Raw genomic sequence first — 19,544 nt, 5'->3', positions numbered from 1 at the left:
AAGTCAGCGGGAGAAGCCACTTCGCCTACCCGGCCGAGTGTCACTGTCCCCCGGCCAGACTTGGCGGCAAGTCCCCGGGAGGAATAATGCCCATGGAAGTAGGAGCTCCTACTTCCAAAGGGGCAAGTCAGCGGGAGAAGCCACTTGGCCTATCCGGCCACATGTCACTGTCCCCCGGCCAGACTTGGCGGCAAGTCCCGGGGAGGAATAATGCCCATGGAAGTAGGAGCTCCTACTTCCAAAGGGTCAAGTCAGCGGGAGAAGCCACCTCGCCTACCCGGCAAGTGTCACTGTCCCCCGGCCACTCTTGGCTGTAGGTCCCGGGGAGGAATAATGCCCATGGAAGTAGGAGCTCCTACTTCCAAAGGGGCAAGTCAGCGGGAGAAGCCACTTGGCCTATCCGGCCACATGTCACTGTCCCCCGGCCACACTTGGCAGTAGGTCCCGGGGAGGAATAATGCCCATGGAAGTAGGAGCTCCTACTTCCAAAGGGGCAAGTCAGCGGGAGAAGCCACTTGGCCTATCCGGCCAAGAGTCACTGTTCCCCGGCCACACTTGGCAGTAGGTCCCGGGGAGGAATAATGCCCATGGAAGTAGGAGCTACTACCTCCAAAGGGCAAGTCAGCGGGAGAAGCCACTTGGCCTATCCGGCCAAGAGTCACTGTTCCCCGGCCACACTTGGCAGTAGGTCCCGGGGAGGAATAATGCCCATGGAAGTGGGAGCTCCTACTTCCAAAGGGGCAAGTCAGCGGGAGAAGCCACTTGGCCTATCCGGCCAAGAGTCACTGTTCCCCGGCCACACTTGGCAGTAGGTCCCGGGGAGGAATAATGCCCATGGAAGTAAGAGCTCCTACTTCCATAGGGGCAAGTCAGCGGGAGAAGCCACTTGGCCTATCCGGCCAAGAGTCACTGTTCCCCGGCCACACTTGGCAGTATGTCCCGGGGAGGAATAATGCACATGGAAGTAGGAGCTACTACCTCCAAAGGGTGAAGACACTTGGCTCTAAGTCCCCGAGAGGTATACTGCCCATGGAAGTAAGAGCTCCTACTTCCAAAGGGGCAAGTCAGCGGGAGAAGCCACTTGGCCTATCCGGCCAAGAGTCACTGTTCCCCGGCCACACTTGGCTGTAGGTCCCGGGGAGGAATAATGCCCATGGAAGTAGGAGCTCCTACTTCCAAAGGGGCAAGTCAGCGGGAGAAGCCACTTGGCCTATCCGGCAAAGAGTCACTGTTCCCCGGCCACACTTGGCTGTAGGTCCCGGGGAGGAATAATGCCCATGGAAGTAGGAGCTCCTACTTCCAAAAGGGCCAGTCAGCGGGAGAAGCCACTTGGCCTATCCGGCCAAGAGTCACTGTTCCCCGGCCACACTTGGCAGTAGGTCCCGGGGAGGAATAATGCCCATGGAAGTAGGAGCTCCTACTTCCAAAGGGGCAAGTCAGCGGGAGAAGCCACTTCGCCTACCCGGCCGAGTGTCACTGTCCCCCGGCCAGACTTGGCGGCAAGTCCCGGGGAGGAATAATGCCCATGGAAGTAGGAGCTCCTACTTCCAAAGGGGCAAGTCAGCGGGAGAAGCCACTTGGCCTATACGGCCACATGTCACTGTCCCCCGGCCACACTTGGCAGTAGGTCCCGGGGAGGAATAATGCCCATGGAAGTAGGAGCTCCTACTTCCAAAGGGGCAAGTCAGCGGGAGAAGCCACTTCGCCTACCCGGCCAAGTGTCACTGTCCCCCGGCCAGACTTGGCGGCAAGTCCCGGGGAGGAATAATGCCCATGGAAGTAGGAGCTCACTTGGCTCTAAGTCTTCGAGAGGTATAATGCCCATGGAAGTAAGAGCTCCAACTTCCAAAGGGGCAAGTCAGCGGGAGAAGCCACTTCGCCTACCCGGCCAAGTGTCACTGTCCCCCGGCCAGACTTGGCGGCAAGTCCCGGGGAGGAATAATGCCCATGGAAGTAGGAGCTCCTACTTCCAAAGGGGCAAGTCAGCGGGAGAAGCCACTTGGCCTATCCGGCCACATGTCACTGTCCCCCGGCCACACTTGGCAGTAGGTCCCGGGGAGGAATAATGCCCATGGAAGTAGGAGCTCCTACTTCCAAAGGGGCAAGTCAGCGGGAGAAGCCACTTCGCCTACCCGGCCAAGTGTCACTGTCCCCCGGCCAGACTTGGCGGCAAGTCCCGGGGAGGAATAATGCCCATGGAAGTAGGAGCTCCTACTTCCAAAGGGGCAAGTCAGCGGGAGAAGCCACTTGGCCTACCCGGCCAAGTGTCACTGTCCCCCGGCCACTCTTGGCTGTAGGTCCCGGGGAGGAATAATGCCCATGGAAGTAGGAGCTCCTACTTCCAAAGGGGCAAGTCAGCGGGAGAAGCCACTTGGCCTATCCGGCCACATGTCGCTGTCCCCCGGCCAGACTTGGCGGCAAGTCCCGGGGAGGAATAATGCCCATGGAAGTAGGAGCTCCTACTTCCAAAGGGGCAAGTCAGCGGGAGAAGCCACTTCGCCTACCCGGCCAAGTGTCACTGTCCCCCGGCCACTCTTGGCTGTAGGTCCCGGGGAGGAATAATGCCCATGGAAGTAGGAGCTCCTACTTCCAAAGGGGCAAGTCAGCGGGAGAAGCCACTTGGCCTATCCGGCCACATGTCACTGTCCCCCGGCCAGACTTGGCGGCAAGTCCCGGGGAGGAATAATGCCCATGGAAGTAGGAGCTCCTACTTCCAAAGGGGCAAGTCAGCGGGAGAAGCCACTTCGCCTACCCGGCCAATTGTCACTGTCCCCCGGCCAGACTTGGCGGCAAGTCCCGGGGAGGAATAATGCCCATGGAAGTAGGAGCTCACTTGGCTCTAAGTCTTCGAGAGGTATAATGCCCATGGAAGTAAGAGCTCCTACTTCCAAAGGGGCAAGTCAGCGGGAGAAGCCACTTCGCCTACCCGGCCAAGTGTCACTGTCCCCCGGCCAGACTTGGCGGCAAGTCCCGGGGAGGAATAATGCCCATGGAAGTAGGAGCTCCTACTTCCAAAGGGGCAAGTAAGCGGGAGAAGCCACTTCGCCTACCCGGCCAAGTGTCACTGTCCCCCGGCCAGACTTGGCGGCAAGTCCCGGGGAGGAATAATGCCCATGGAAGTAGGAGCTCCTACTTCCAAAGGGGCAAGTCAGCGGGAGAAGCCACTTCGCCTACCCGGCCAAGTGTCACTGTCCCCCGGCCAGACTTGGCGGCAAGTCCCGGGGAGGAATAATGCCCATGGAAGTAGGAGCTCCTACTTCCAAAGGGGCAAGTCAGCGGGAGAAGCCACTTCGCCTACCCGGCCAAGTGTCACTGTCCCCCGGCCAGACTTGGCGGCAAGTCCCGGGGAGGAATAATGCCCATGGAAGTAGGAGCTCCTACTTCCAAAGGGGCAAGTCAGCGGGAGAAGCCACTTCGCCTACCCGGCCAAGTGTCACTGTCCCCCGGCCAGACTTGGCGGCAAGTCCCGGGAGGAATAATGCCCATGGAAGTAGGAGCTCACTTGGCTCTAAGTCTTCGAGAGGTATAATGCCCATGGAAGTAAGAGCTCCTACTTCCAAAGGGGCAAGTCAGCGGGAGAAGCCACTTCGCCTACCCGGCCAAGTGTCACTGTCCCCCGGCCAGACTTGGCGGCAAGTCCCGGGGAGGAATAATGCCCATGGAAGTAGGAGCTCCTACTTCCAAAGGGGCAAGTCAGCGGGAGAAGCCACTTCGCCTACCCGGCCAAGTGTCACTGTCCCCCGGCCAGACTTGGCGGCAAGTCCCGGGGAGGAATAATGCCCATGGAAGTAGGAGCTCCTACTTCCAAAGGGGCAAGTCAGCGGGAGAAGCCACTTGGCCTACCCGGCCAAGTGTCACTGTCCCCCGGCCAGACTTGGCGGCAAGTCCCGGGGAGGAATAATGCCCATGGAAGTAGGAGCTCACTTGGCTCTACGTCTTCGAGAGGTATAATGCCCATGGAAGTAAGAGCTCCTACTTCCAAAGGGGCAAGTCAGCGGGAGAAGCCACTTCGCCTACCCGGCCAAGTGTCACTGTCCCCCGGCCAGACTTGGCGGCAAGTCCCGGGGAGGAATAATGCCCATGGAAGTAGGAGCTCACTTGGCTCTAAGTCTTCGAGAGGTATAATGCCCATGGAAGTAAGAGCTCCTACTTCCAAAGGGGCAAGTCAGCGGGAGAAGCCACTTCGCCTACCCGGCCAAGTGTCACTGTCCCCCGGCCAGACTTGGCGGCAAGTCCCGGGGAGGAATAATGCCCATGGAAGTAGGAGCTCCTACTTCCAAAGGGGCAAGTCAGCGGGAGAAGCCACTTCGCCTACCCGGCCAAGTGTCACTGTCCCCCGGCCAGACTTGGCGGCAAGTCCCGGGGAGGAATAATGCCCATGGAAGTAGGAGCTCCTACTTCCAAAGGGGCAAGTCAGCGGGAGAAGCCACTTCGCCTACCCGGCCAAGTGTCACTGTCCCCCGGCCAGACTTGGCGGCAAGTCCCGGGAGGAATAATGCCCCATGGAGCTCGGGCAGACTAGAAGTAACCTCGTCTGCCCGCTGGAGGGCGCCCTTCCCGGAGCGGAGGGGACCCCCTTGGCCACCAAGTGCAAGCCGAGTTTGGAGCTCGAAACCCGGCCACGCTTGGTCGTAGGTCCCGGTGAGGAACATGGCCATGGAAGTCGGAGCTCAAACCTCCAAACTGACCTCAGCCGGAGCACTTGCTGAGGCTGCCCGGGCATGGGTTACTGTTCCCCGGGCACACTTGGTCGTAGGTCCAAGTGTGGAACGTGTCCATGGAAGTTGAAGTGAAGAGAACCGCGAAAGGGAGTTTTTGCGCGAAGCCGCGGCCGAGGAGGGCTCACCGATCCCGGCGTGATTTCTGCCAGGCCCGGTACCCAAACCGAACTCCGCATGGTGGCTGGATCCGCGACCCTGGAACCCTGGGCCGGGAGCCTAGGGGCGAGAGGGGCCCCATGGAGCTCGGGCAGACTAGAAGTACCCTCGTCTGCCCGCTGGAGGGCGCCCTTCCCGGAGCGGAGGGGACCCCCCAAGCGACCAAGTGCAAGCCGAGTTTGGAGCTCGAAACCCGGCCACACTTGGTAGTATGTCCCGGTGAGGAACATGCCCATGGAAGTAAGAGCTCAGCGGGAGCAGCCACTCAGGCTACACGGGAATGTGTCACTGTCCCCCGGCCAAGACTTGGCGGCAAGTCCCGGGGAGGAATAGTTCCCATGGAAGTAGCTCAGCGGGAGCAGCCACTCAGGCTACCCGGGAATGTGTCACTGTCCCCCGGCCCAAGACTTGGCGGCAAGTCCCGGGGAGGAATAGTTCCCATGGAAGTAGCTCAGCGGGAGCAGCCACTCAGGCTACCCGGGAATGTGTCACTGTCCCCCGGCCAGACTTGGCGGCAGGTCCCGGGGAGGAATAGTGCCCATGGAAGTCGGAGCTCCAACCTCCAAGTTGACCTCAGCGGGAGCAGCCGCTGAGGCTACCCGGGCCTGGGTGACTGTTCCCCGGCCACACTTGGTCGGAGGTCCCGGTGTGGAACATGCCCATGGAAGTTGAAGGGAAGAGAACCGCGAAAGGGAGTTTGGAGGCTGAGCCGCGGCCGAGGAGGTCTCACCGATCCCGGCGTGATTCCAGCCAGGCCCGGTACCCTATACCGAACTCGACAGGGTGGCTGTATCCGGGACCCTGGAACCCTGGGCGGGGAGCCTAGGGGCGAGAGGGGCCCCATGGAGCTCGGGCAGACTAGAAGTACCCTCGTCTGCCCGCTGGAGGGCGCCCTTCCCGGAGCGGAGGGGACCCCCCAAGCGACCAAGTGCAAGCCGAGTTTGGAGCTCGAAACCCGGCCACACTTGGTAGTATGTCCCGGTGAGGAACATGCCCATGGAAGTAAGAGCTCAGCGGGAGCAGCCACTCAGGCTACCCGGGAATGTGTCACTGTCCCCCGGCCAGACTTGGCGGCAGGTCCCGGGGAGGAATAGTGCCCATGGAAGTAGCCCAGCGGGAGCAGCCGCTCAGGCTACCCGGGAATGTGTCACTGTCCCCCGGCCAGACTTGGCGGCAGGTCCCGGGGAGGAATAGTGCTCATGGAAGTAGCTCAGCGGGAGCAGCTGCTGAGGCTACCCGGGAATGTGTCACTGTCCCTGGGCCACACTTGGTCGTTGGTTCCTGATGAGGAACATGCCCATGGAAGTAAGAGTTCAGCGGGAGAAGCCGCTCAAGCTACCCGGGAATGTGTCACTGTCCCCGGCCAGACTTGGCGGCAGGTCCCGGGGAGGAATAGTGCCCATGGAAGTCGGAGCTCCAACCTCCAAGTTGACCTCAGCGGGAGCAGCCGCTGAGGCTACCCGGGCATGGGTGACTGTTCCCCGGCCACACTTGGTCGGAGGTCCCGGTGTGGAACATGCCCATGGAAGTTGAAGGGAAGAGAACCGCGAAAGGGAGTTTGGAGGCTGAGCCGCGGCCGAGGAGGTCTCACCGATCCCGGCGTGATTCCAGCCAGGCCCGGTACCCTATACCGAACTCGGCAGGGTGGCTGTATCCGGGACCCTGGAACCCTGGGCGGGGAGCCTAGGGGCGAGAGGGGCCCCATGGAGCTCGGGCAGACTAGAAGTACCCTCGTCTGCCCGCTGGAGGGCGCCCTTCCCGGAGCGGAGGGGACCCCCAAGCGACCAAGTGCAAGCCGAGTTTGGAGCTCGAAACCCGGCCACACTTGGTAGTATGTCCCGGTGAGGAACATGCCCATGGAAGTAAGAGCTCAGCGGGAGCAGCCACTCAGGCTACCCGGCAATGTGTCACTGTCCCCCGGCCAAGACTTGGCGGCAAGTCCCGGGGAGGAATAGTGCCCATGGAAGTAGCTCAGCGGGAGCAGCCGCTCAGGCTACCCGGGAATGTGTCACTGTCCCCCGGCCAGACTTGGCGGCAGGTCCCGGGGAGGAATAGTGCTCATGGAAGTAGCTCAGCGGGAGCAGCCACTCAGGCTAACCGGGAATGTGTCACTGTCCCTGGGCCACACTTGGTCGTTGGTTCCTGATGAGGAACATGCCCATGGAAGTAAGAGTTCAGCGGGAGCAGCCGCTCAGGGCTACCCGGGAATGTGTCACTGTCCCCCGGCCAGACTTGGCGGCAGGTCCCGGGGAGGAATAGTGCCCATGGAAGTCGGAGCTCCAACCTCCAAGTTGACCTCAGCGGGAGCAGCCGCTGAGGCTACCCGGGCATGGGTGACTGTTCCCCGGCCACACTTGGTCGGAGGTCCCGGTGTGGAACATGCCCATGGAAGTTGAAGGGAAGAGAACCGCGAAAGGGAGTTTGGAGGCTGAGCCGCGGCCGAGGAGGTCTCACCGATCCCGGCGTGATTCCAGCCAGGCCCGGTACCCTATACCGAACTCGGCAGGGTGGCTGTATCCGGGACCCTGGAACCCTGGGCGGGGAGCCTAGGGGCGAGAGGGGCCCCATGGAGCTCGGGCAGACTAGAAGTACCCTCGTCTGCCCGCTGGAGGGCGCCTTCCCGGAGCGGAGGGGACCCCCAAGCGACCAAGTGCAAGCCGAGTTTGGAGCTCGAAACCCGGCCACACTTGGTAGTATGTCCCGGTGAGGAACATGCCCATGGAAGTAAGAGCTCAGCGGGAGCAGCCACTCAGGCTACCCGGCAATGTGTCACTGTCCCCCGGCCAAGACTTGGCGGCAAGTCCCGGGGAGGAATAGTGCCCATGGAAGTAGCTCAGCGGGAGCAGCCGCTCAGGCTACCCGGGAATGTGTCACTGTCCCCCGGCCGGACTTGGCGGCAGGTCCCGGGGAGGAATAGTGCTCATGGAAGTAGCTCAGCGGGAGCAGCCACTCAGGCTAACCGGGAATGTGTCACTGTCCCTGGGCCACACTTGGTCGTTGGTTCCTGATGAGGAACATGCCCATGGAAGTAAGAGTTCAGCGGGAGCAGCCGCTCAGGGCTACCCGGGAATGTGTCACTGTCCCCCGGCCAGACTTGGCGGCAGGTCCCGGGGAGGAATAGTGCCCATGGAAGTCGGAGCTCCAACCTCCAAGTTGACCTCAGCGGGAGCAGCCGCTGAGGCTACCCGGGCATGGGTGACTGTTCCCCGGCCACACTTGGTCGGAGGTCCGGTGTGGAACATGCCCATGGAAGTTGAAGGGAAGAGAACCGCGAAAGGGAGTTTGGAGGCTGAGGCCGCGGCCGAGGAGGTCTCACCGATCCCGGCGTGATTCCAGCCAGGCCCGGTACCCCTATACCGAACTCGGCAGGGTGGCTTTATCCGGGACCCTGGAACCCTGGGCGGGGAGCCTAGGGGCGAGAGGGGCCCCATGGAGCTCGGGCAGACTAGAAGTACCCTCGTCTGCCCGCTGGAGGGCGCCCTTCCCGGAGCGGAGGGGACCCCCCAAGCGACCAAGTGCAAGCCGAGTTTGGAGCTCGAAACCCGGCCACACTTGGTAGTTGGTCCCGGTGAGGAACATGCCCATGGAAGTAAGAGCTCAGCGGGAGAAGCCACTCAGGCTACCCGGGAATGTGTCACTGTCCCCCGGCCAAGACTTGGCGGCAAGTCCCGGGGAGGAATAGTGCCCATGGAAGTAGCTCAGCGGGAGCAGCCACTCAGGCTACCCGGGAATGTGTCACTGTCCCTCGGCCACACTTGGTCGTAGGTCCCGGTGAGGAACATGCCCATGGAAGTCGGAGCTCCAACCTCCAACCGGGTGAAGCCTCCGAGAGCTAGCCGGGAATAGGGCGCCAATCCCGGCTACCGCCCTCCAGGCTTGCCCCGGTCGAAAGACCTACGTCCTCGCACCAGCACAAGCGCAAAAATTTTCTAAGTGTGGGAGAACCGAGGACCCGCCCGGTGGCACTCTGCCTCTCGCTGCCGCCCTCCTGAAGCGTCCTCGGTCACTGTGTGTGCGGCAGATATCAGAGCTCCGGAAAGGTGAAAAAGAACCGGTAAGAGGGCGAATCCGGCAGCTCCCTGCCGGGCGAGGACCACCGCGAGCGGCGGGGACGTCAGACGGGAGACGCGCGGCGGACCTTCCGTCGGAGTGCCTGGGATTTTGACCTCGGAGAAGTTCGAAAAAATTATGCGGTCGGAGCTGTCTGCCCCGGCCGGGAAGGCTCACCGCCGGCGGCTGCCAACCCCTGGCTTGCCCGCTGGATGCCCTTTCGGAGGCTGCTGAAAAAGAACTGTCAGGCGGGCACCTCTCGGAAGAACCGCAGACCAAAACGACCGGTAAAAATTTTGGGCGATCCGACACGTAGTGCACCTTCGGCGGCAGAGAAAAGCAGCAAAAATACCGGTCAGAGAAGGGGAGTTTTGGTCGACTCTGCCAGGTTTTTGCACTAAGTCAGATCCGTAATGCCAGCGGGACTGAGTCGCTTTTGCGTGCCGTGGTCCTGGAGGCCTGCTCGGACAGAGCGGTCCTTCGGGTCCCGCGGGAAGGGGCATTTCATGTTCCTCTGCGGGAGGTGATCCATTTTCTGCGGGAAATGGCGAGCCCCTTCGGCTACAAGAGTGTGTAGGTCCCGCTCAACAGTCTACGTCCTTAACCATCGGGGACTTTGTAGATTTTGCCCAAAATTCGCTCTCCGCAGAACAGAGCGTGAGGTCTCCGCGGCGGAGGCCGGAAAAGGTGCGAGGTGAGCGGCATGGTATGACTGGGCTCGTGCCGCTCACTGCTACCCGGAGCGTGGCGCCCTCCGGGTAAAAAGCTAGCCGGGGCGAGTAGGTGGGTTGACGGGCGCATAAGCAACGCCGTCCCCGCCGTACAAGGTGCCGGTGGCCTGGCGAACCACCGGCGTAAGGCTAGCCAGGGCGTACCGCGGGGCAGAGGGCGCATAAGCCACGCTCTCTCTCCATCCCACCAGCACAAGCGAAAAATTTTCAAAGTGTGGGAGAACCGGCTTCCCGACCGGTGGCACTCTGCCTCTCTCTGCCGCCCTCCTGGAAGCGTCCTCGGTCACTCGGAGTACGGCAGATTTAAGAGCTCCGGAATGGTGAAAAGAACCGGAGAGAGGGCGACTCCGGCTTCTCTCTGCCGGGCGAGGACCACCGCAGGCGGCGGGGACCTCTGACAGGAGGCGGCGCTGCGGGCAGGCTTTCTAAGTGCCTGGGCTTTTGGCCTCGGCGAAAGTCGAAAAAAATTATGCGGTCGGAGCTTTCTGCCCCGGCCGGGGAAGGCTCACCGCCGGCGGCTGCCAACCCCTGGCTTGCCCGCTGGATGCCCTTTCGGAGGCTGCTGAAAAAGAACTGTCAGGCGGGCACCTCTCGGAAGAACCGCAGACCAAAACGACCGGTAAAAATTTTGGGCGATCCGACCCGTAGTGCACCTTCGGCGGCAGAGAAAAGCAACAAAAATACCGGTCAGAGAAGGGGAGTTTTGGTCGACTCTGCCAGGTTTTTGCACTAAGTCAGATCCGTAATGCCAGCGGGACTGAGTCGCTTTTGCGTGCCGTGGTCCTGGAGGCCTGCTCGGACAGAGCGGTCCTTCGGGTCCCGCGGGAAGGGGCATTTCATGTTCCTCTGCGGGAGGTGATCCATTTTCTGCGGGAAATGGCGAGCCCCTTCGGCTACAAGAGTGTGTAGGTCCCGCTCAACAGTCTACGTCCTTAACCATCGGGGACTTTGTAGATTTTGCCCAAAATCGCTCTCCGCAGAACAGAGCGTGAGGTCTCCGCGGCGGAGGCCGGAAAAGGTGCGAGGTGAGCGGCATGGTATGACTGGGCTCGTGCCGCTCACTGCTACCCGGAGCGTGGCGCCCTCCGGGTAAAAGGCTAGCCGGGGCGAGTAGGTGGGATGACGGGCGCATAAGCAACGCCGTCCCCGCCGTACAAGGTGCCGGTGGCCTGGCGAACCACCGGCGTAAGGCTAGCCAGGGCGTACCGCGGGGCAGAGGGCGCATAAGCCACGCTCTCTCTCCATCCCACCAGCACAAGCGAAATATTTTCAAAGTGTGGGAGAACCGGCTTCCCGACCGGTGGCACTCTGCCTCTCGCTGCCGCCCTCCTGGAAGCGTCCTCGGTCACTCGGAGTACGGCAGATTTAAGAGCTCCGGAATGGTGAAAAAGAACCGGAGAGAGGGCGACTCCGGCTTCTCTCTGCCGGGCGAGGACCACCGCAGGCGGCGGGGACGTCTGACAGGAGACGGCGCTGCGGGCAGGCTTTAAAAGTGCATGGGGTTTTGGCCTCGGCAAAAGTCGAAAAAATTATGCGGTCGGAGCTGTCTGCCCCGGCCGGGGAAGGCTCACCGCCGGCGGCTGCCAACCCCTGGCTTGCCCGCTGGATGGCCTTTCGGAGGCTTCTGAAAAAGAACTGTCAGGCGGGCACCTCTCGGAAGAACCGCAGACCAAAACGACCGGTAAAAATTTTGGGCGATCCGACCCGTAGTGCACCTTCGGCGGCAGAGAAAAGCAACAAAAATACCGGTCAGAGAAGGGGAGTTTTGGTCGACTCTGCCAGGTTTTTGCACTAAGTCAGATCCGTAATGCCAGCGGGACTGAGTCGCTTTTGCGTGCCGTGGTCCTGGAGGCCTGCTCGGACAGGGCGGTCCTTTCGGGTCCCGCGGGAAGGGGCATTTCATGTTCCTCTGCGGGAGGTGATCCATTTTCTGCGGGAAATGGCGAGCCCCTTCGGCTACAAGAGTGTGTAGGTCCCGCTCAACAGTCTACGTCCTTAACCATCGGGGACTTTGTAGATTTTGGTCAAGATCGCCCCCCGCATGTCCTAGCGGGAGGTCTCCGCGGCGGAGGCCGGAAAAGGTGCGAGGTGAGCGGCATGGTATGACTGGGCTCGTGCCGCTCACTGCTACCCGGAGCGTGGCGCCCTCCGGGTAAAAGGCTAGCCGGGGCGAGTAGGTGGGATGACGGGCGCATAAGCAACGCCGTCCCCGCCGTACAAGGTGCCGGTGGCCTGGCGAACCACCGGCGTAAGGCTAGCCAAGGGCGTACCGCGGGGCAGAGGGCGCATAAGCCACGCTCTCTCTCCATCCCACCAGCACAAGCGAAAAATTTTCAAAGTGTGGGAGAACCGGCTTCCCGACCGGTTGCACTCTGCCTCTCGCTGCCGCCGTCCTGGAAGCGTCCTCGGTCACTCGGAGTACGGCAGATTTAAGAGCTCCGGAATGGTGAAAAAGAACCGGAGAGAGGGCGACTCCGGCTTCTCTCTGCCGGGCGAGGACCACCGCAGGCGGCGGGGACGTCTGACAGGAGACGGCGCTGCGGGCAGGCTTTAAAAGTGCATGGGGTTTTGGCCTCGGAGAAAGTCGAAAAAATTATGCGGTCGGAGCTGTCTGCCCCGGCCGGGGAAGGCTCACCTCCGGCGGCTGCCAACCCCTGGCTTGCCCGCTGGATGGCCTTTCGGAGGCTGCTGAAAAAGAACTGTCAGGCGGGCACCTCTCGGAAGAACCGCAGACCAAAACGACCGGTAAAAATTTTGGGCGATCCGACCCGTAGTGCACCTTCGGCGGCAGAGAAAAGCAACAAAAATACCGGTCAGAGAAGGGGAGTTTTGGTCGACTCTGCCAGGTTTTTGCACTAAGTCAGATCCGTAATGCCAGCGGGACTGAGTCGCTCTTGCGTGCCGTGGTCCTGGAAGCCTGCTCGGACAGAGTGGTCCTTCGGGTCCCGCGGGAAGGGGCATTTCATGTTCCTCTGCGGGAGGTGATCCATTTTCTGCGGGAAATGGCGAGCCCCTTCGGCTACAAGAGTGTGTAGGTCCCGCTCAACAGTCTACGTCCTTAACCATCGGGGACTTTGTAGATTTTGCCCAAAATCGCTCTCCGCAGAACAGAGCGGGAGGTCTCCGCGGCGGAGGCCGGAAAAGGTGCGAGGTGAGCGGCATGGTATGACTGGGCTCGTGCCGCTCACTGCTACCCGGAGCGTGGCGCCCTCCGGGTAAAAGGCTAGCCGGGGCGAGTAGGTGGATTGACGGGCGCATAAGCAACGCCGTCCCCGCCGTACAAGGTGCCGGTGGCCTGGCGAACCACCGGCGTAAGGCTAGCCAAGGGCGTACCGCGGGGCAGAGGGCGCATAAGCCACGCCGTCCCCGCTGTACAAGGTGCCGGTGGCCTGGCGAACCACCGGCGTAAGGCTAGCCAAGGGCGTACCGCGGGGCAGAGGGCGCATAAGCCACGCTCTCTCTCCATCCCACCAGAACAAGCGAAAAAATTTCAAAGTGTGGGAGAACCGGCTTCCCGACCGGTGGCACTCTGCCTCTCGCTGCCGCCCTCCTGGAAGCGTCCTCGGTCACTCGGTGTCCGGCAGATTTCAGAGCTCCGGAATGGTGAAAAAGAACCGGTGAGAGGGCGAATCCGGCTTCTCTCTGCCGGGCGAGGACCACCGCAGGCGGCAAGGGACGTCTGCCAGGAGACGGCGCTGCGGGCAGGCTTTAAAAGTGCATGGGGTTTTGGCCTCGGCGAAAGTCGAAAAAATTTTGCGGTCGGAGCTGTCTGCCCCGGCCGGGGAAGGCTCACCGCCGGCGGCTGCCAACCCCTGGCTTGCCCGCTGGATGCCCTTTCGGAGGCTGCTGAAAAAGAACTGTCAGGCGGGCACCTCTCGGAAGAACCGCAGACCAAAACGACCGGTAAAAATTTTGGGCGATCCGATCCTCAGTGCACCTTCGGCGGCAGAGAAAAGCAACAAAAACACCGGTCAAAGAAGGGAGGTTTTGGTCGACTCTGCCTGGTTTTTGCACAAAGTCAGATCCGTAATGCCAGCGGGACTGAGTCGCTTTTGCGTGCCGTGGTCCTGGAGGCCTGCTCGGACAGAGCGGTCCTTCGGGTCCCGCGGGAAGGGGCATTTCATGTTCCTCTGCGGGAGGTGGTCCATTTTCTGCGGGAAATGGCGAGCCCCATCGGCTACAAGAGTGTGTAGGTCCCAGCTCAACAGTCTACGTCCTTAACCATCGGGGACTTTGTAGATTTTGGCAGAAATCGCCCCCCGCAGGTCCTAGCGGGAGGTCTCCGCGGCGGAGGCCGGAGAGGGCGCGAGGTGAGCGGCATGGTATGACTGGGTTCGTGCCGCTCACTGGTACCCGGAGCGTGGCGCCCTCCGGGTAAAAGGCTAGCCGGGGCGAGTAGGTGGGTTGACGGGCGCATAAGCCACGCCGTCCCCGCCGTACAAGGTGCCGGTGGCCTGGCGAACCACCGGCGTAAGGCCAGCCAGGGCGGACCGCGGGGCAGAGGGCGCATAAGCCACGCTCTCTCTCCATCCCACCAGAACAAGCGAAAAATTTTCAAAGTGTGGGAGAACCGGCGACCCGACCGGTGGCACTCTGCCTCTCGCTGCCGCCCTCCTGGAAGCGTCCTCGGTCACTCGGTGTCCGGCAGATTTCAGAGCTCCGGAATGGTGAAAAAGAACCGGAGAGGGGGCGACTCCGGCTTCTCTCTGCCGGGCGAGGACCACCGCAGGCGGCAAGGGACGTCTGACAGGAGACGGCGCTGCGGGCAGGCTTTAAAAGTGCATGGGGTTTTGGCCTCGGCGAAAGTCGAAAAAATTTTGCGGTCGGAGCCGTCTGCCCCGGCCGGGGAAGGCTCACCGCCGGCGGCTGCCAACCCCTGGCTTGCCCGCTGGATGGCCTTTCGGAGGCTGCTGAAAAAGAACTGTCAGGCGGGCACCTCTCGGAAGAACCGCAGACCAAAACGACCGGTAAAAATTTTGGGCGATCCGACCCTCAGTGCACCTTCGGCGGCAGAGAAAAGCATCAAAAATACCGGTCAAAGAAGCGAGGTTTTGGTCGACTCTGCCAGGTTTTTGCACAAAGTGTTGGCATCGTGCGGCGTCGCGCTTTGCCGTACCGTATCCCCAATGGAGCGGCGCCCGGCGGGGTAGGCTAGCCATGTGAGGTCGAGGGCGGGAGGACGGGACGTAAGCCAGGCCGTTCTCCACAAGAAATTCCGGACGCGGAGACCCCTTCTCCGCCCTACGGTCCCCAATGGGGTGGCGCCCGGCGGGTGAGGCTAGCCATGGGAGGACGGGACGTAAGCCAGGCCGTTCTCCACAAGAAATTCCGTACGCGGAGACCCCTTCTCCGCCCTACGGTCCCCAATGGGGTGGCGCCCGGCGGGTGAGGCTAGCCATGTGAGGTCGAGGGCGGGAGGACGGGACGTAAGCCAGGCCGTTCTCCACAAGTAAATTCCGGACGCGGAGACCCCTTCTCCGCCCTACGGTCCCCAATGGGGTGGCGCCCGGCGGGTGAGGCTAGCCGTGTGAGGTCGAGGGCGGGAGGACGGGACGTAAGCCAGGCCGTTCTCCACAAGTAAATTCCGGACGCGGAGACCCCTTCTCCGCCCTACGGTCCCCAATGGGGTGGCGCCCGGCGGGTGAGGCTAGCCATGTGAGGTCGAGGGCGGGAGGACGGGACGTAAGCCAGGCCGTTCTCCACAAGTAAATTCCGGACGCGGAGACCCCTTCTCCGCCCTACGGTCCCCAATGGGGTGGCTCCCGGCGGGTGAGGCTAGCCATGTGAGGTCGAGGGCGGGAGGACGGGACGCAAGCCAGGCCGTTCTCCACAAACTCCCAGCGGTAGAGTCTCGGCTCTCCGCTCTTTTGATCGATCTGACACAGCGCGATCCGGCGGGGCAGGGCACTTTGCTCGGTCAGGGGTATTGGCCCCGGCCGGTTTATGGTAAAGCGTTCCTTAGCCTCAGTCTTGGTCGCGCATCAATCCCCCGCTCCCCGTGAGCGGCTGTGGTCCTCTGCCTAAGGTTGTGTAGCGCGGTGCCAGTGTGGTCCTCGCACGGCCCCGCTCCTGCCACAGCGGTAGGACTCTCTGCTTCGGCTGAGGTTTGCTACGAAGCGTATGGAACGGGCGTACTCCACCGTACCGTGGGTGGGGGGCGGCGGCGGCGGCGGCAGCGTCCAGCGCGGAGCTCCGGCTCCCGCGGCAGCGCCTCGCCTAGTGTCCCTCGGGCAAGTCCAATCGCCCCCCGCCCGGTCGGAGAGCGCAGACACACCTCTGTGTCCACGGTTTATTTCCGCAGCACGAAAAGGGACGGCTCCCGCCTGCTCCTCGCGGCGGCGACGAGGCTTAGACCCACCGTGGCGTATCCGCGGTAGGTATGCTCGTCGGTCGGAGGAGCGGTTGCGGTCGAGTGGTCCCCAGTGTACCCTGTTAGCGCTGCCCGCCTACGCCTGAAGAGCTGCGGACCGAGAAAAAGGTTCGCTCCGCTGCTGACGGCGAAGCGCGCGGCACGCCGCGGAAGAGGAGAGGGAGCGGTCGCCCCCGGGGCGGCTCCCCTCCGAGTCCGGCAGAAGCAGAGATTGTAGCGGAGGGGGGGGTTCTAAATTCCCCGGGCGTGTTATCCCCAGCGGTAGCCTTTGAACTCTTCAACCGCAAGCACGATCGCACGTTCACAGCACCCGTCACTAGGAGCCGGGCCAGAGGCGGGCGGCAGACGAAACCGACATGAGCGCTTAAGGGTATTGCACCCCCGGCGCCCAGACCCTGGAAATTGAGTCTGCCCCCAAAGCCCACCCGCGTCCTCCTTGGCGCTCCCGGAGTACATGGTCGTAGATGGGCCATCGGTCGCTAATGCCAAACTGCGTCCCAGGGGTGCGTCCCCTCTGACCAACGGCAGACCCATCCCTCTCGCCAATCCGCGGATCCCCGCCAGGTCCCGAACAGGGCTCGTCCTTTAGCGTTTCAAATGCGCCCTCCCCGCCATACGAGGGGTTGAGGACCGTAGCCTTCCCTTACGAGAGGCACCAGGGGTGCGCCTGCTCGAGGGCCCGGCCGTGGGCGTAACGCTTGGGCCGCCCGGGGGAGTCGGTAGACCATGGGAGACCAACACTCGCACACGAACGTTGCCCGTGCTTTTGTGGAAGAGAGCTTCTTGCGAGGTTGTCGCTGCGGTGGCGCCCGGACAAACCCTATCCCTAAAACTTCTGGGGAATTGGCGTCTAAGCCTGCACCCTGCACGGTATCCCTGCACCCACGAAGGGGGCCGTGGAAGGCTTGGGGTCGCGCCGGCGAAACCGACCGGATGCCCGGGGTACTGAACCCCCGGGGTCCCACCCTGGAAATTGAGCCGTCCGACCCCGCCACGTCTTCCTAGTGCTCTCCTTGGCTCCCCCGCCTGTGGGCATCGTTAGGGGCTGCGGTCATCAGCGCCGGCTAAGCTTCGGCAACACGGCCGACCCACCCCTTCGGCGCCTGGGGGTGCCTGGTCCCAGTCCGGGCCGTTCCGTAGGGGCGGCTATCCCTTACATGAGGGACTCGGTGCGTCCGCTCGGGCTGCGGGGCTCCGGCTCCGACAGCCGGGGAGCTGGTTTTGACCGCGGGCCTCCACGGGAACCGGCAGGGACCGGACTAGGCGTCAAGCCGAAAATAACCCCGGCACCCTCTGCTTCCAAAGCGAGGGGACCTTTGGCCGAGCGGGGGCACCGGAAGCCGAACCGACCCCAACCCCTCTTCCTACCCCAGGGCTGGGCTGACCAATCCCCTGATCGGGTCTAAAATGGAAGAAGGGGATTCGAGGGAAGGGGCTGGCGGAAGGCAGTTGCCCGACGGAGTAGGCGAAGGCCAGGCCGTTTCCGAGTCCCGAGCAGAGGAGGGCGAACTCGGCTCTTCATCGACCGACGGCGAGGCGAGGGCGGTGGCTGCCGCGGGGAAGACTCCATTGCTCGTCAGCGCGCTAGGAGCGGGGCCGACTGGCTGCTCGGGGTATGGCATCCCCGGGGGCCCACCCTGGAAATCTTCGCTCCTCAGCCGCTGCAGGTTATAAGGTCCCGCCGCGCGTAAGCGCTCAACTCTCCGACCCACGGATGTCGAGCCCATGGTGAGCCGGCCGTTTCGTACGGGGAAAAGGGGTCCTCTGGCCCCACATCGATCGAGGGGGTTTAGATCCGCGGAGGCACGCACCGCGAGGCGAATCGCTGCTTTTCCCCAAGAGGTTAACCTTCAAACCACCGAGTAGGTTCGGGGCAGGGCCGACAGTCTGCACTGGGGTATTGCATCCCTGGTGGGGCGACCCTGGAAATCTCTGCCCCTTTCCACTCTTTCGGTTGGGCCTCTCGTCGGGGCGAGCGTAAGTCGGCAAGCAGACGTGGGAAGAGGCTTCTTACCGGTGACACTCCCTTCGTGAGAGAGGCAGGTACTCGCCCCGGACCCCGGTCCAAATCTGCGCGGGCCGGACGGCCTCGGCCCTAGCCGAAGGCCGCTCCCGCGAAGCCAGGGAGCCGAAAAAATAACCCCGACACCCTCCGCGACCTCGCGTGCTTCCAAAGCGAGGGGAACCTTTGGCCGAGCGGGGCACCCGAAGCCGAACCGACCCCAACCCCTCTTCTTACCCCAGGGCTGGGCTGACCAATCCCCTGATCGGGTCTAAAATGGAAGAAGGGGATTCGAGGGAAGGGGCTGGCGGAAGGCAGTTGCCCGACGGAGTAGGCGAAGGCCAGGCCGTTTCCAAATCCCGAGCCAGAGGAGGGCGAACGACGTTCTTCATCGACCGACGGCGAGGCTAGGGCGAGGGCGGTGGCTGCCGCGGGGAAGACTCCATTGCTTGCCAGCGTGCTAGGAGCGGGGCCGACAGGCTGCTCGGGGTATGGCATCCCCGGGGGCCCACCCTGGAAATCTTCGCTCCTCAGCCGCTGCAGGTTATAAGGTCCCGCCGCGCGTAAGCGCTCAACTCCCCGACCCACGGACGTCGAGCCCATGGTGAGCTGACAGTTTCGTACGGGGAAAAGGGGTCCTCTGGCCCCACATCGATCGAGGGGGTTTAGATCCGCGGAGGCACGCACCGCGAGGCGAATCGCTGCTTTTCCCCAAGAGGTTAACCTTCAAACCACCGAGTAGGTTCGGGGCAGGGCCGACTGTCTGCACTGGGGTATTGCATCCCTGGTGGGGCGACCCTGGAAATCTCTGCCCCTTTCCACTCTTTCGGTTGGGCCTCTCGTCGGGGCGAGCGTAAGTCGGCAAGCAGACGTGGGAAGAGGCTTCTTACCGGTGACACTCCCTTCGTGAGAGAGGCAGGTACTCGCCCCGCACCCCGGTCCAAATCTGCTCGGTCCGGCCGTCGTCGGCCCTAGCCGAAGGCCGCTCCCGCGAAGCCAGGCGATCCGAACCGAGGATCCGCGCGAGCCTTCTCCAAGCCCTCTGCCGGGCGCTGGTGTTGAAAGCGTAGCGGACCCTGTTCGCCGGAGCGATAGGAGCGGAGCACCGGTCCCGCAGGGTTGAAAGCTGGGTAGCAGCGCCGTAGCTTCCCTCCCAGCCTTCCCCCGGACCTGGCGCCCGATCCCCTCCGCTCCTCTGTGCGTTGGCGGGCGGCGCTGCATGGGTACGTCGCGACGGCTCCTATCGTCTCTCTCGCTTAACAGTGTGGAGAGGTGGTGGTGGAGCCGTCCGACACTCGAGGTGCTGAAGTTGAGCGTCCAATGCTTTCCTTCTATGCGCAGCCTACAGGAGCTGTCCGAGCTTCGGAGGTGCTGATGGAGGTGAGAGTCGAGCGCCACTTCTTGGCTGAACTGAGTGGGGAAAGCCAGCGACTGCGAGAGGGAGGGGAAGGGAAGGCTTTTTCGGGTCCTTGGAAGGGACCGAGAGCATCTTTCTTGCCCCCCTGCCCTAAGCT

This window comes from Engystomops pustulosus, unplaced genomic scaffold (genome assembly GCF_040894005.1).
Source record: "Engystomops pustulosus unplaced genomic scaffold, aEngPut4.maternal MAT_SCAFFOLD_464, whole genome shotgun sequence".
In the NCBI taxonomy this organism is placed as follows: Eukaryota; Metazoa; Chordata; class Amphibia; order Anura; family Leptodactylidae; genus Engystomops; species Engystomops pustulosus.
This window is presented reverse-complemented; position numbering follows the sequence as displayed.